This window comes from Sciurus vulgaris (assembly GCF_902686455.1).
Source record: "Sciurus vulgaris genome assembly, chromosome: 1".
Classification (NCBI taxonomy): Eukaryota; Metazoa; Chordata; class Mammalia; order Rodentia; family Sciuridae; genus Sciurus; species Sciurus vulgaris.
In genome coordinates this window covers 139,583,220-139,600,000 of record NC_136461.1, presented here as the reverse complement: position 1 = coordinate 139,600,000, position 16,781 = coordinate 139,583,220, and the positions used below count along the sequence as shown (strand labels likewise).

Below are 16,781 nucleotides of genomic sequence, written 5' to 3'. Positions count from 1 at the left end.
GGGTAGAATCACTAGTTAACTGTTGCCAAAGCCTTGGGGACCACTGAAAAAACTTGGGAACCAAGTGTGCAAGGAGTGACAAGGGATCACTTTTGTTAGGTGAAGCAGGAAGAATGATAATCATAATTGTTTGAGATGGTATCCAAGGTTCTCTAGTAAACCATCTCAAAAATTTATGATTATCCATTCTTCTTGTTTCTAAGAAAAAGATTCAAGAATACGATTTAAGGTCTTAACAGAAAGTAATCAAAGAACTAAGAATAATATACATACTACCTGTCTCTGTCAAAAATGACTTAGTCATTAGGAGAGATCAGGACACACAGTGGGACAATGATTCCAGGCATGAAAAAGGGACAAAAGCAAAAGGGAGAGAGGAATATTTTCTTTCATCATTCTGAGACAGTTTCCTGTGATACAAATAATCTGTTAGTCTAATCTGTATTCCTTAATTTTTCCTTCTGAACTACGTGTTTCTAAATTAGTTTTCTCTTTGACAATATATACTGCAAAACACTATAAGAAAGATGAAATTATCACATTTCTTTATTTAGGTATATCTGATCAATGTTGAGAAGAATGAATTGCTACATGACATGCTTGTATTTTTGCATTCAGATATTTACTGTTTATAAAAAGGCTACATTATTGATTCATCTGTTGTCTATATTTTATTAGTATTCAGATCTTTATATCTAAGACTTTCTTGCAAGTTTTTATCACTGCACACATTGTATTTATATATGAATACGTAATGTAATCCTGCCCAAAATATCATTTCCCTATGCTTGAATGAAATAGAAGACAGGGAGTCCAAATACCAGGGATTTCTACAAATGTTCAATGATTTTATTCCTTGGGTTTATAGATGAAACTTATTAAATTTTTCTGACTTACTGAGCTATGTTTTCACTTACTTTTTTATTTAATTTTTTTGTAATAGGGATTGAACCCACGTATGCTTAACGACTGAGCAACCTCCTGAGATAGTTTTATTTTTTATTTTGAGATGGGGTCTGGCTAATTTGCCAAGAACTCACTAAGTTGCTGAGGCAGGCTTTGAACTTGTGGTCCTCCTGACTCAACCTCCTGAGTCGCTGGCATCAGAGGCATGTGCCACTGCTCCTGGCTTATTCACATTTAATTCAACAGGACAACCTATTTCTAATGTCATCAGCCCATTTCTGTTTCTATCATATACCATAAATTATATGGGTTAAATTATATCACAAGAAATATTGCTCTTATAACTGTAGTCCTGCCATGCAGGTGTGATTCCTAGCTCACCCACCCACACACAAAGGCAGCTTCCAATATGCACTTAAACTCCTTGGATAAAATCATGACTCCCCAGCAGCTAACCATCCATCAACATAAGTCTGATTCCTATGGGATAATGATTCTCCACTTGTATTTTCTTTAATTCAAAGTCATGGAAAACACATAGGCACAGCAGGTGAGACCTAATCTAAATCTAAATGTCAGTTTACCTCTTAATTAAACAATGCAAAAGATTAAAGAAGTATATTTCATTTTATAAAAAGGACTTTGTCTACTATTCCCCTAAAAGCAAAATGAGAATTAATCAACATTTTGGAATCAAATTTTTATGTGATATTAAAAATATAAGATAAAAAAATACAGTGTAGGATACATAAAGTATAGATATCTGAAAATATATCTAAATATAATAATCTCTTTACCTTAGTGTGGTCTTCCAAAATATGAAAATCATTATTATTCCCTAAACATAATGGGATAAAATAAAGCATCTTGAATTAAAGTTCATGTAAATTTTTGCAAATACCAAACCAGTTGTCATCAATAAGGAAAAATATACTAAAAGAAATCAATATTCAGTGCTTTGTTATGTCCTGAAAGAAAATTGAGCTACTGAATCATAATATTGCTTCTGTCTTTAAGAAAAGCCCCTAAAACCTCTGCTAATAACAGCAGAAGAGGTAATGGAGGAGATAAAAAGTATGTATGAAGGCACTTTTAGTCAAGACAAATAAATATATGAATAATAGATGACCAAAGTTCTTCCCAAAGATGTAGGGCCTGTGAGATGTTACAAAACATTGTCTCTTGCTTGTGAAATGCTTCAACAAAGTCCACATGTGTGGTGAACATATCCCTGAGGACTACTCCATCTGTGTATTTCCAACCACAACTCTCTGTGAGATGAAAAGACCTGTAGGGGATCTTTTCAGGCCTCCTAACAGTTTAGTGGCTTTATCTGAAACACTCAGTCCACTGTGTGGTTGCAATATCCAGATCTTTGGCAATCATACACTCCAAGGCCAAACAAGAGCATCCCACCAGACAGCAAAAACAATTAGTGGCTGGACCTCTCATATAGAGAAAAAAGACTTGTGAGTACAAGTCCCAAAGGTATGAGCAGATTATATTTGGACAGTGAGAAAGCATTGTCAGAAGTGGTCCATCTGCTGAAGAAAACAGCATGCAAAAAATGCAGAATCCTTGGTCTACAGAAAGCCTGAATTTCATTCACTTCAAGAATTGAGCTGCTTCCTACGGGACACTATAAATAGATATCTAGCAAGAGGAAAGCTACCTTCTAGCAACAGAAGTGGTAAAACAAAACAAAACAAAAAAGCTGCTTCCAACTATTTTAAGAGTCACCTGGATCACACTGAAAATCACATTTCATGTTAAAAAAAATCCTGTTGATATAATTACTTTTTGTAACAATTTTGGCCTAAACTCAGAAGAACAACCTTTTTTTAACATACAGTTACAAGCTCTCACATAAAGTTTTGATGTTCACATTTCTATATTCCTCATGCTTTAAGACATATCATAACATGATTTCATTGTACTGCTTAATTTTCCCCCATTTTGGTTTTATCATCTGTAAGTGGGAATATATTCACATCCACTTCATTAAGATGTTATGGAATAAACCAGAATTTCAGATGCAGTAGGACATTGTCCCATATTGTAGTAATGATTTTTATAATTTATAAATAAATATTTTGAGCTAAATACTGTTTTAGCATGCTCCCAAACAAATCATATTTTTACATTCTCTTTGAGATTGAATATGTAGTGTTTCAATGTGGGGGCAATGGAAACTGCAGCTTATCCCAGTCTGGAAGAACTAGCCATAGGTGTAAAAAGGGTATTTGAATGTTTTTGCCATTGATTATTTGACATCCTTTTGGAAAGAATTAATTAGGGCCAATACTGCAGACAGGTGACTGGGTATTGGAGTGAGTACTCCTTGCTCATGGAAGCCAATCAACACATAACAGGCAGACATGAATCTCCCATAATGAGGGACTTTAGAGTCTCATCAGACACCTAAAGCTGAAACCTATGAACTATTGTCAATTCTGGACCATTTAGTCACAAATCAGTTATCAACTGCAATGTGCATGAACACTTCAGGAAAATCCTTAATGACTATACAAAAAGACTTAATATTAAAATTTTTTAAATAAAAACTTCATTATGTTTAAATTACATAGATGAATTCAATAAACAAAATCAGGTAGGTTATAAAATATACTTTTTATATATGCATTAGTTAATGGATTAATTAGTCACCTGCATAATTATTAAGGGCTTATTAACCACTTCCTACTTGTATAAAAAAGAAAATTGGCCAACTTCTGATGAAAGCCCCTGCCTGGTGGCATGCTAGTAAATGTTTAATATCTGTCTGGCTCTCAGGGAGCTGGAAGAGGGCCTGACTTGTGACAGTTGGGTATTTTCATAATGTAAGTACTTCTTTCATAATAGAATTTTAGCTACCAATATGATGTCACTGTATGCAAGACTGGGAAGAGATGCTCAATAAATAGCATACCATACAGATACTGTAACTGTATTTAGCCCCCAGAGCACAAATAGTAGTACAATGCAGTAAAACAATTAGAAGCATTACTTTTGAATATTTAGGATCTTTGTTTTCCAAAATAATTTAATTAGACATTTACATAATTGTTTAATAAATCTGTATTTAAAAACTGGCTGAAAAATTTTCTGAAAACCTAACCATAAATTCTGCCTATCTGCTATTCACCATTCAGGTAAAAAAGCAAATGTATAGAAGATATAGTAGAAATTGAAGCAAAGTTTTCATTTGATATTTAAGAATCAACAGACGAGTCACCAGTATTGAAGGGTCACACACAGTACTGCCTTGGAGCTAAAGATGACTGTAGATGATTTCTTGAAAAAGTCTCACATCTAAGATATATTACCTTTACTTCCAAAATCTATATTTTGAAGGATGTCCTTCTTATATTTTAAGAATTTGACTATTTTCAATAATGAAAATTTTATATTCACCATTATCTTAATTAAGGTCATTTGCAGTTAGTTAGTGGTACAGAAAATGCAACTTGAGAGTACAGCATTCTTCTTTGTACCTTAATTAACCAAATTAACCAATCAACCTCTTCTATAGATGGTGGCTTCCCACATGCAAGTTCTTATTCTACTATATATTAATCAATACCAACATATAACTATCATATATCTCTCATTACTAGAATAGAGAGAAACTGTCAGCAAATAGTTGCACTTACATCATCAACATTGAGCTCATAATCTCTTGAAAGAACCTGATTACTACAAATCTGTTCCAGTACATCTAGATAATAAATGAACTGAACATCTGTCTGAACCATTCAGAATGCAAGGATCTGTGGAGAGAGTGGAAGGAAGGTGTACAACTTTTAATTACACTTGATAATTCAGGTATGCAATTAGTCAGGAAAATCATTCTAATGAATGATCCTCTAAGGAGAAGAGAAAAGGAAAAGGAAAAAAAGTTTAATAAAATCATTAGCTCTGTCATAATTTCCCCCTTGCTTCTTTCAAAAATCGGTTATCTGATTCTTGCATTTGGAACTCTTATCAGCACCCCAAATCCTGTTGCCCACCAATCTTCACCCTCATCTCCCTTTGCCAGTCGATAAACAGCCCTCCTTCAAATCAATGAACCAGGGGCTCTTTCACTAGCATCAAAGAGAACAACAATTTACAGCTCCGGGGTTTCACCTTCTCTATTTTATGTCAATATTTTCATCTGCACTTTTTAAAAACTTTTTATTTTGCTCATCTTAAACTATCCATTCTATACTCTACCTAGACCTAGACAAGAATATTCCATCACAGGGTATTCAGGGCCTATCTCCCACTTTAGTATCATTGTAAAATATGTAAAATTAAAAATGTAAAATTGATAGTTTGTGTCATGTGTCAGTTGCACGTACTACTATTTAACTAACATTTTGAATATTAATCATTAATAAAGTATTATCTTTGAGTGCAAAGTGATATTCAGTTATCGATGCATGAAGATTCGCACACATTAACACCAGCTCATGTTAATGGAGATTTGAAGTGTAAATTTTTGATGCAACCTAAGAAAGAAGCTACACTTAACCTTATCAAGTATTTGTCAGTCTCCTTAAAATTATATTCAAAACATCTTCAAAATTAGGTTTGAAAAATTTTCTCTTTTATTCAAACTTAATATTAAAATTACTTTAAAATATAATACTGAAAGTATTTTAAGAAAATCAAAATAAGCAATTGCATAAAGAATCATTGTGGTTTCCTTTTTAAACTTCTTATTGTTTTTTAAATACTAACTTAATCAGTTTTACTTTGCTTCTTTAAGCAAGATTATTTCATCTGATAAAAACAAATGATCAACACCAAAATAAACATGCAGATTTACTTTTCCTGTTCATTCGTCTAAACTTTCACAAACAAGCCAAGCAAATTTTTTTTTATTGTAAACAAATGGGATACATGTTGTTTCTCTGTTTGTACATGGCATAAAGGCATACCATTTGTGTAATCATAAATTTACATAGGGTAATGTTGTTTGATTCATTCTGTTATTTTTTAAGCCAAGCAAATTTTATGTCAATGTGCATTTTGTCTTTAATGCCGGTATCTTAAGTAAGATCAACTCCAAATTTTATGTTTACTTATTCAATACTCCTTCTTTATATAATCTGAATAATAATTCAAATCCTCAGGAGACTTTATATATTGCTACAACACAAAATTTGCAAGTTATTTTTTAATAAAGACAAAGCAGCTCATGTTTTAATAGTAAATGCTATTGAAGTTCTGAGGATAGAAAACAATTTATTTCTCAAAATCCTATAATAAGGATTATCCTCTTAGAAAAAATAAAGAAAAAATGGGCACAACAAAAATCCATGTGTAAGTGACCAGCATAAAAATGATTTGATCAAAATTGGGGCCATTACTCTAAGATCAATAGCACTTTATGACAAATAAAATTACACAGGTATATATAATTACTTCCATTTCAGTGAACTTTGTTCAATTCTATCTTCTCAATTTTATGACCTTGAAATTCATTTCAGAAAAGCTGAACTCCATGTATTCAAGGATCCAAGAGTATGAACACAGGTGGTTTATAGAATACTGAGATGTATCTCTATGGAACTGCGGATGTAGGTTTGGAGAAGTGGGAAATAATGCCATATTGGTAGAATATTTAGGGCAAATGTTTGTTTAAATAAAGACATTATGTTTTTTTTTTAAAGAAGTGACCTGATGAAAATACTATTTAAGAAAGATTAATTAAGCAAACTTGTTGAGGGAAAATATAAAAAGTCTGTGAGGACAGGGCAGAAATGTAAAGAAAGGTTTTAGGACAGGAAGAATCATACATCAGGTTTCAATGTGAAGAATCTGAAATTTTATTCAATAATGAAAAGAGAAATAAGTGACTGAAGCTTAATAGAGAAAAGATCTAAGTGTATAAATTTGACAGTGTATGCCAGGGAGGGTTAAGTCATGAAATCTTCAGAAGTTGCTTATAAGTATGCACTAGAAAGACATATTCAAATTAATATCAGTCAGGGCTACAAATATAAGGACCTTGGTCTGAGATCTATTGCCCAACATAGTGACTATGATTAACTGAAATGTACTGTGTATTTCAAAATAACTGAGAGTAAATTTCAAACATCTCACACAAAAAATAGGGTAGGTGATAACTAAGATAATTAACTCATTTTAATTATTCTATGTTGCATAAATGTGTCAAAATATCAATTATAGTCCATAAACATGTATGATTATCATTTGTCAATTATAACAATGATAATAATACAATTAGGACTTTATAAAGTCAAACGGGAACATTTTAAACTTCACAAATAAGGTCTAGAATAATTTTAGTGTGTCACAGAGAATAACTCTTGAAAACATTTACTCCAAAGAAGCTTTAAAATCATGCAGTATGAGCCTCAAGTCACATTTTATAAAAAGCAGAATGAACCTGGGCTAAGGAAATAGAGGCAATATCCAAAGATGGCCACAAGGGGGCATCTGGTTCAGCTCCTCCTGGGGACTCCTCTGGACATCCTTTCTAGTCCAAAGGATGAACTTGACCAGGCCTACTTTGAGAAAGAGCATGGAGCCTGGTGCAGATGCATCAGATACCCCATGTCTTAGTGACCATCCTATTCAGGAAAGGAAACGGCTCAGCCTTCCAACAGCACAATTCTCAAGGATCCCTTTAGGATGATTCCATGTTTTCATAGACATTAAGCTTACACAATAGAAACAACACAGCTGGAAATGGTAAAGAGCTGAGGAGATCCAGAGGGTCAACTCAGCTAAGCTTAGGTCTGAGTCATCTAGGAGACCAACCCTCTTCTCACCATTTACCTTCAGAAACTTGAGTATGTCCCCAACAGCCTTAAGAATGATCAGAAGTTCTTTTTAAGTTCTTCGGAACCACATGACTCTCTTCATTTGAACGTATGTATCCCATAATCATTCAAGGAGCCTTCAATAATTTAAAATTCCCAAGTCTGTCCACAAAATATTTCTGCTGGGTGGAACTTGGTGTAGCTTGAGCCACTCTCTCTCAGAAACTTCTCCGGTGACTCTCTGATCACCAATTCCATGACCCCCATGAGGAAACCACTCACTAGATAAAAGTTCTCAAGCCTTAGCCACCCTACCAGGTAGTTTTAAACTACAGAAACATTTTGTCTCACAGTTCTGAAGGTTAGAAGTCCAACATCAAGTGGTCAGTAGGGTCATGCTTCCTTTGAATCCTCTAAAGGAGGGGGTTTCTTGCCCCTTTCTAGCTTCTGGTGGTTTACCACAATCTGTGGCACCCCTTGGCTTGTCCGGCATCATTCCATCCCAGCATCAAATGGCATCCTTTGTGTCTTCACTTCTCCCCTGATTTTACCTGTCTTTGTGTCCTCATTTCCATTTTTCAAGGCCACCAGTCATAATGGATTAGGACTTAGCTTAATGACTTCATTTTAACTTTACCTTTATAATAAACCCCATTTCCAAAGAAGATCAGACTCTGAGGTGCAAGGAGTTAGGACATCAACATATCTCTTGAAAGAAACAATTCGTCATCCCTCAAGATCTCCTCAGTCCTTTGCCTTCAGAGTATTCTCCTAGTTACTCATTTCCTCATAACAGCAAAGCACTCTGCTCACTAAAGGGTCCATGATAATTGTAATCCATATTAATTGTATTAATGACAATGCTAATTTAAAAATTGCTGTTTAGCAGTTTTCTAAAGGTTTAATAAAATTATTAATTAATTCTCATGAAAGAAAATGTCTCTGTTGCTACATATACCTTGAAACATGATGGAAATCATTTCTCATATTGACTCTGGCATTACAAACCTGCCTTAACTGGGACAAAATACAAAATCTAAATATTTTTAATAACTATATGTATATCAAAACTACAATCTTAACCTCACAGAAAAAAATAAAAATTTTCATCATCATCATTTCTTGGCATACATCTTTATTATTATTGTTGTTAAATTCAGCTGTTAGTTTTAACTTTTATCTTGAAATACCAGCTATTTTTTTTAAGCAAGTTGGCTATTCTGTATTTTTGCTGGCTCCTTGTTATCTACTCATCCTATATTGAGTTCTGACTTCACTACTATTCTCATTTATCTCTACACTCTTTTCCAAGGTGATCTCATCCAGGGCTTTAAATACCAATTTCGTTCAGGAGTTCCAATTTTGGGCGTTCAGTACAATCTTGTCCTGAGTTCCAAGCTCATGTGCCTGGCCATCAGTCAGAATCTTAAAGTGTCCAAAACAGCCCTTCTGTCTCCAAACACTTCTGCTTGATCTGCACACATACACACACACACACACACACACACACACCAATTTTCCCACTTTTTGTGTAAGCACAATTCTTTCTGCTCTTCAAGAAGTGTTAGACTACCCCTCAGCACTGGCCAATGCAGGATGACTTTAACACCAGTCACATTATAAAGAAATTCTCATTATTAGCCGTGATTTTAATTTCCCTAACCTTTTCTAAGTTTCATAGGATGAACTAGAGTATTGAAATACAGAGAATGGAATCTCAATGATTAAGAATTACATTGCACAGGTGAAGAAAAAGATCTATTAAAATTAAAGCCAAGTAAAAACAAAAGTATCATATCTACATAATAAAAGAAATGTGTTCCTGCATTGGCTGTTCAATACCTATGACAGAGAGCCACGTATTTCATATGACTTAATTAAAAACTTGTTATCATAACTACACCACCATCATCCAAACACCTCCAATATGCTTCTTCTTAGCTTTAGAGTGAGGTGGCTTTGCTCAAAGATGGTTTGCATGCAGTAGAGAGAGAAAGCAAATGAAACTTTTGTTTCCACTGTGAGAAAAAAAAATGCTAGTGTTCTCTAATTTGAAAGGATGTTCTCTAAAATGAAAATATACATCCCATGCACATGGAAAATTCTGATCATTTTTATGCATCTTTTAGGGTTTCTGTGATATGTCAAGAAACAGATTGGAGATTTGTTGCACTGATTATTAGTCTAACAGTAAATATGAGTTTCAGTTTAAAGTGATGCAAAGTATAATAAATCTTCCCTGGTAGCAACATCCCAAAATAAAGTTTTTGTTGAACATGACTTAGAGCCTAACCTCTCTGATATTGGGAAGATATCCAAAGCTTGAGGGTATACTACCTACACCACAATATGTTCAACACTTCTCTGAGGCAGCTGGGAGAAGATGGCTTTGAAATGACATTTGAAGTTAATGTTAGACTTTAAAAACTTGCAATTGAGGTTCATTTACATTTACATTATAGCTGGGCACAGTGGCACATGCCTGTAATCCTAGAGGCTTAGGATGCTGAGACAGGAAGATCATGAGTTCAAAGCCAGCCTCAGCAAAGGTGAGGGGCTAAGCAATTCAGTGAGACCCTGCCTCTAAATAAAATACGAAATAGGGCTAGGGATGTGGCCCTGAGTTCAATTCCCAGTAACCCCCCCCAAAAATAAATAAGATAAATGTGGTGACCAAAATAGCTTCCTGAAGCATATTCTCAGGTATTCTTAAGTCTAAACTAACCTAACTGATGATAGAATACATATTATTTTTTAAAAGCAATCAAAACCAAAAATATCTTTATGTAAAATGTATTTAAAAGTTCTTGGATGACTTGTTCGATCCGTGGCACCGCAATGAATCACTTTTTCAGAAAAGAGTCCCTTCACAGTTTTCTATCGTCATGTATTTATTCTTTTCACTTTCTCTTTTATTTCCTCCAGTAAAATCAGGAGTATGAATACAAAATGTGGGGCAAATACATACATTTGCTTAGGGATAGAAGCGTGGAGAAAATGCAATAATGGAAAATAGAGCAGTGCAAGGAAGAAAGTAGAAGACAGATTTTGTAAATCAAAGCTCTTGCACAGATACTAAACTAAAAATGATAGGTTATCTCTGATTAGATATTCCTGTCTGATTTTTTTTTTCACTACAAAGGGTACACAGTTCAGATGAAATAGGAATAAAATAATTACAAAAATCTTTGTTTCTTTTAACTTTTAGGAGGTGCTTATGTGCCATCTGTTTATTGATCTTGCAGTTAAGTTTTAGTCACCAGCATGGAGATTCTGTTCAGCAAATGGGATCGCTGAATGCCACCCCTGTCAACACCCACACTTGTTTACTGCTTCATAACCTCCAGGTTCGAACAGTTGGTGGAACAGAGAAAAACATGAAAGGGAAAAAAGAAAGACAGCTTCAGTGGAAAGAGTACCAGATCTAGGAAGCATAGACTTCTATTCTGCAATATACTGGAGCAGGCTTACAGGGCTCAGAGAGTTGGTTTGTTAAATTTTCAGGAATTTTGTGAGCCAGTTGTTAAACACAATGATTATTAACAATTAAACTATACAAACCTAAATTTAAATAAATCATTTAAAAACAGGTACTAAATATTTAAAATTCACCCTTTCCTATTTATCACATTTATCTATGCTTTTGAGGTTATTGGTGCCTATTTCATCCGTATGCTAAAAACTGTACCTTAAAGTGTACTTGAAATTGACCAAGATGGAAATTGGAACATACTACAAATCAGAATGTGACTCATCCATTGATGGTCTAAACCCAAGAAAGTGATGGATAAGTATTTTTCAATAATACACATTAAACCTTAAAGTGTGTCATGTATATAATCAATCTTGTCAATAGCACAAAAGAAATTGAATTAATTTTCCAGTATTTGGAAGCTATTATCCAATTCAGAAAAATATCTGTTCATGTCATTGATGAAATTCCAATATATTTCCTTGTTTTCTTTTCTTTTCTTCTTAAAATAAATGAAAATATTAACTAGCATTCATATCAGAACTACAGAGCCAAGAGTTTTATCAAATTTGACAAAAGGATTCTGCTAGATTTCATTGGTCAGGCAAAATTTACGTAAGAGTATTGCATTTTTATTAGTACTATGCTTATCAAATGGAGGGCTACACACTAATAAATATTACCATATACAACATAACAATGTAATATATATATTCATGTTTTGTTTTATTTGATACAATTGTCAAATGCTTATCATCATCCCACCGAATCATCATCCCAAAACTCTCAATGTTGAAAAAAAATTATTTAACTCTATGAATATCAACTTCCTCATCTGCAAACCTACTAAATGGGTACCTTTCTCAGAGAACAATTTTAGGAGACAAAAAAATGTTTATGCCAAAATCACATATGGAATGTCAATAATAAGTACTATCAGAATTTCGGCAAATATATTTGTTCCTAATATGAACACTAAGAATTAGCAATTGGCAAAAATGAGTAATGTTAATATCCCCTACCCTCAGGTTGCTTATAATCTAGTGATGAGCAATAATAACTTAATAACCTGAGATAATTGAAAAGAGGATGAAGCTGGAAAATATTATGTTAAGTGAAATAGGCCAAGCCCAAAAACCAAAGACCTGATGTTTTCTCTGATAAGTGGATGACAATATATAACGGGAGGGTGTCAGTAATGGGGGGGAAGAGAAGAATGAAGGAACTTTGGATAGTGTAGAGGAAAATGGGGTGGGAGGGAGTGGGGGATGGAAAGATGGTAGAATGAAATAGTATTAACCTGTATATACGATTATATGAATGGTATGAATCTACATTGTGTACAACCATAGAAATGAAAAGTTGTACCCCATTTGTGTACAAAAAAGTGACCTAAGATTATAAATGGAGGAAAAAAAGGATAAAAATGTGTCAGAAAAAAATGGCTGAGATTAAATAAAAAGAAGTGATTTCACATGATGTAAGAAGCAAGAACACAGAGAAATGGAATTTTTTTAGATAAGGTTTGAGAATAAGTTGCATTTAATCAGTTCAAAAAGTGCACATGAAAAGTGGAAGCATTCTGGACTGATGAATGATACCTCAAAATTGTTATCATAACTATTACAGCAGCAATTAAGAAAATCATAATTGTATTGACAAATCTACTGCATAAATAACTATGTTATTTCCATGTAAAATAGAAATTATGTCATTATGGATTATACAATCTAGTGTGCCTATCACCAGACTTACAGAATCTAGTGTTGACCAAATATTCAGCTTCCCAATTTACAAGTCTAAAAATCAAATACAAATCGTCTCTTGGCCTATTTTCCTTAGTGAAAAAAGGCATTTCTGTTTGAGTGAAATTTTTTAATTATTTTTTAAAATACTCTATAGACTATGTTCTGCCTAAGTTTTGGCAGGACAGAAAGGACTGTCCAAAGACTTAAAGTCCTAATGAATTCCAAATGAATATATAAATAATGCAAGCATTATGTAAACAATGGGTATCAAAGTGAGGTTTTCATGGAACATTGAAGCAAAAAGAAAGTGAAAACATGTTAAAACCTTCAGGGAACAAGTCTAACTACTAAACAGCATTATTTCATCTTTCAGTTAATGAGTTTTGCAAGAGTTGACATTACTCAGTAAAGTTCATTGAAAGCTTTTTCCGGCTGCTTGTCAAAATATGCTAGTTACACCTTTGTGGTTTGTGACAAGACAAATGCAAGGCTTAGAAGAAAGAGTGGAGGAGCATCTACAGGATCTGTGTTAAGTGCAGTGAAAGGGAGATGTCTATTAATCGCTCCCACACCAAAGTCTGACACAAAAGGTATGTGGCCTTGACCTCTAGTGATCACGGAATAGACCGCAGGGTCAATCTAGTTTCCAAAGGGATTAAGAGCACTCGTTCTAAATCGAACTGTCTTTTTCTCTCCACTCTGTTTTTCAACTCCCCATTCTACGCACTTCCTACGCAAGGGCAGCGGGGCCAAAAGAGCCAGTTTAGTCTGTTCTCTCCCTGATGACAGCTGTCAGTCTTTCGCTAATCTGCGGAATTGAAAGAGAAAGAGCTGAAACTACTCTGTTTAAAAGCACACAGCTAGATCTGCTGAAGGTAAGAATCACCTCGTTCTTAACAGAGTTGAGGCTGCTGCTGTTTCCTCGGACCCTGTGTATTCCCAAAGCCCCTCCTAATTAAGCAACGTTCCTGGAAATCATCCCAAGAAGAACGAGACCACAAGCCCCTGAGTAACTTCAGCAGGAATGCGGAGGGTGCTAAAGCCAGGTGTCCGAACAAGGGGCGGAGAAAACGCTCACTCCTGGAGCGCCTCCGCCGCAGCCCCTGGACCGCGTGGCGACGCCCGGCAGGGGCGCAGTGAACCCTAGCGCGTGGGACCCGAAGTGAGACCGCGCCCTCCCGTGGGCAGGGGAGACCCTGTGAGTGCCCGAGGCTGGAGAGCAGTGTGAGTCCAACGAAGCGGTAGGGAGGGTTGGGGCCCGCAGGAGCGCCCAGTTCGCCCTCCTGCCACTTTCCCCGAGCTGGGGATCCACCAAGAGAGCCCGGAACACCGAACCCCGAGCAACGGCCGGTCGCGGACCGAAACCAGTCTCAGGGCGGGGACGCGCGGGACACTCACCAGCTGCAGAGCGCAAAGGCAGATGAGCGAGCAGCGTCCGGTGCAGCAGCCCATGGTGCCTGTGGTGTCCGAGTTGCTCGGGCGGCGAGATCCACGTACTCCGGGTCTGCCGCTTCCTGACTCCGGAGCAGCACCCCGCCTGGCGCTTGCCGGGCCCGGCCCAGGCACGCCGACCCCGCGGCCGCAGCTAGCCGCTTGCCGCTCTCGGGCTCAGGGCTCGCGCCCGCCTTTGTTAGTTTCCCGGCGGGGCGGGCCGAGGTCAGTGAGGCGCGCACGACCCGAGCGTCTGGCGGGGGTCTCTGCCTCCCACTGTGTAGGTCTGCTTCTTGGGTAGGGGGAGCCGGCTAGGCGGGCGGGGCGGGGGGCGGAAGGAGGCTACAGATGGTGAGTGGGTGAATGTCTCTTTAGGGGAGGGGAGTATCTAGGAGGTGGGCGTCTGGAAAGTGCAGTGGGCTGTCTGGGTCGGGTGTGTGGGGTGTGTGTGTGTGTATGCGTGTGTGTTGGGAGGGGATGAATGAAAGGGAGTGCCACTGGGGAGGATCAGCCTGTCTTGTTAGGAGTCTTTGGGGAAAGAGAAAGAGGGACAGAGAGAAAGAAAGAGAATGAATATGAATGAGCGTGAATTAGGGCAGCGGGTGGTGATGGAGCCCCTCTGAGACCAATATAATTGGGGAGATGCGAACTGGGCTTTTTCGCTGGAAGGCTGGGAGAGTGGTCGGAGGCAAAAGAAGGGAAAAGGTTTAGCTGATCTGCCCTGGAGATGGAGAAAATTGGGATGATTTGGTGTCCGGGGAGGAAGGGTCCAGAGGCGAGAAACCAAGGGTGGGCAAGGGTCACAGAACCCAAGTCAGATGTCCGGAACGTGCCCGGCTCCGAGCGCGGGCAGCTGAAGGGGGACCGGCGGCGCAGTACGCTGTACTGGGCGCAGAGCGCGCAGCTACTGGTCTCCAAGCTGAGGTCGCTTTTGTCCGCTGCAGTCGGTTGCTGGGAGGGCGCCCCTGCTGGAGTCTGCGAGGGAAAGTTGGACAGACTTGGTTTGCTAGAAGCGCTGCGGAGAAGAGATGCGTTGGTTCGGGGCACAGGGACAAACCCCGATGCTGGGGGAAGTGGCTTAAGGTTTTCACCCCAAGGAGTCTCTGAAATCCTCATCCAGGAATGGGAAGAAAGAAGTCGAAGAAGAACAGGATGTGTTGCTCTTTGTAGGAACGGAGAATGTTTGCAGAATAAAGATTAATAAGATTTCTTCAAAGAGAGAAATAGAAAAGGACTTGGAATTAAAATCTGCCTCTTGATACTTAAGATTCTGGACAAACTCTCTATGAATCCCAGGGAAACTCTGATTCTCTTCCACCTAAAAGAATAGAGCAGAGTTGTCCTGTGGAGAATTAAGTTTTATCAGGGCTCAGAGTCATATTTCATGGGTGCATTCTCAGTACCTAGTGGAACTGCCAAGAACAGTCAGAACAGGGAAGTAGCCTCCTGGCCAAGCCTCTTCTTTGGCGTGGAAACACTGTTTCTAGTCCAGTGCTGGACTCCTGGGTTCTCCGTGTTAGGCTGATTTGAGAGAGAGAGAGAGAGAGAGAGAGAGAGAGAGAGAGAGAGAGAGAGGGAGAGAGGGAGAGGGGGAGGAGGAGGAGGAGGAGGAGGAGGAGGAGGAGGGAGGAAAGAAGAAGAAGAAGGGAAAGAAGAAGAAGAAGGCAGAGAATCTTTGCATTTTTAAAACATTTGTTCCATACCTGGAATCTGCTCATTCATTCAGGCATTAAAGGGACTTTAGTTTTTACTTGTTTTGCAATTAACTGACTATTTCTGTAACGTTTCTTTAGGACCCATCTTTATAATTTTAGACAGTTTTAATTCCCAGGAAAATCTTCTCATGATATCTTTGTAATTCTAGCAAGGCCATATGAATAACCTTATGATTTGAGTCAGTAAAACAGTCAAGAACATTCATTGTTTAGAAACAGTTCTGTTTCTTATCATGGAGAAGGGAGAAATGGAGTCAGAAACTTTTTTAAAAACAAATTTTACCCCAACCTTTAAGACATCCATGATCAAGGATTATGTGGACATGCTACCTTCATGTACAATAAACACATCCATTATTGTTATCTGGGTATGAGGTGACCCTCAAAAGCTCCGTGTTAATGAATGAATGTTAAGAGGTGTAACCTAATCAGTCCATCCTAGTTTGAATGGACAGACTGGGTGGTAACTGTAGTTGGGTGGGGCATGACTGAAAGATGGGTCACTGGGTGCAGGCCCTGGAAGGGTTTATCTCCTGTGTAGTTCCTTCCCCCTTCCTGCTCTCTTCCTGGCTCCCACAAGATGAGCAGCTATTCTCAACTGAATCCTTGAACAATGATGTTCTGCCTCACTTTGGGCCCAGATCAATGGAGTGGACTGACCATGGACTGAATCTCTGAAACTGTCAGTTTAAAAAACTTTTACTCCTGTAAATTCTTATTGGTAATTTGGGTC

The 16,781-nt window shown here is 37.4% G+C and overlaps 1 long non-coding RNA gene across 1 annotated transcript in view; it reads right to left on the bottom strand.

The window, feature by feature from the left end:
• The window catches only part of LOC306667609, a 326,903-nt gene extending 311,115 nt beyond the window's left edge, over positions 1-15,788 (bottom strand). Inside the window, exon 1 of the long non-coding RNA XR_013765621.1 lies at positions 14,301-15,788. This is a non-coding gene — a long non-coding RNA (uncharacterized lncRNA). The remainder of the gene's footprint in view (positions 1-14,300) is intronic.
• Positions 15,789-16,781: the final 993 nt, after the last annotated feature.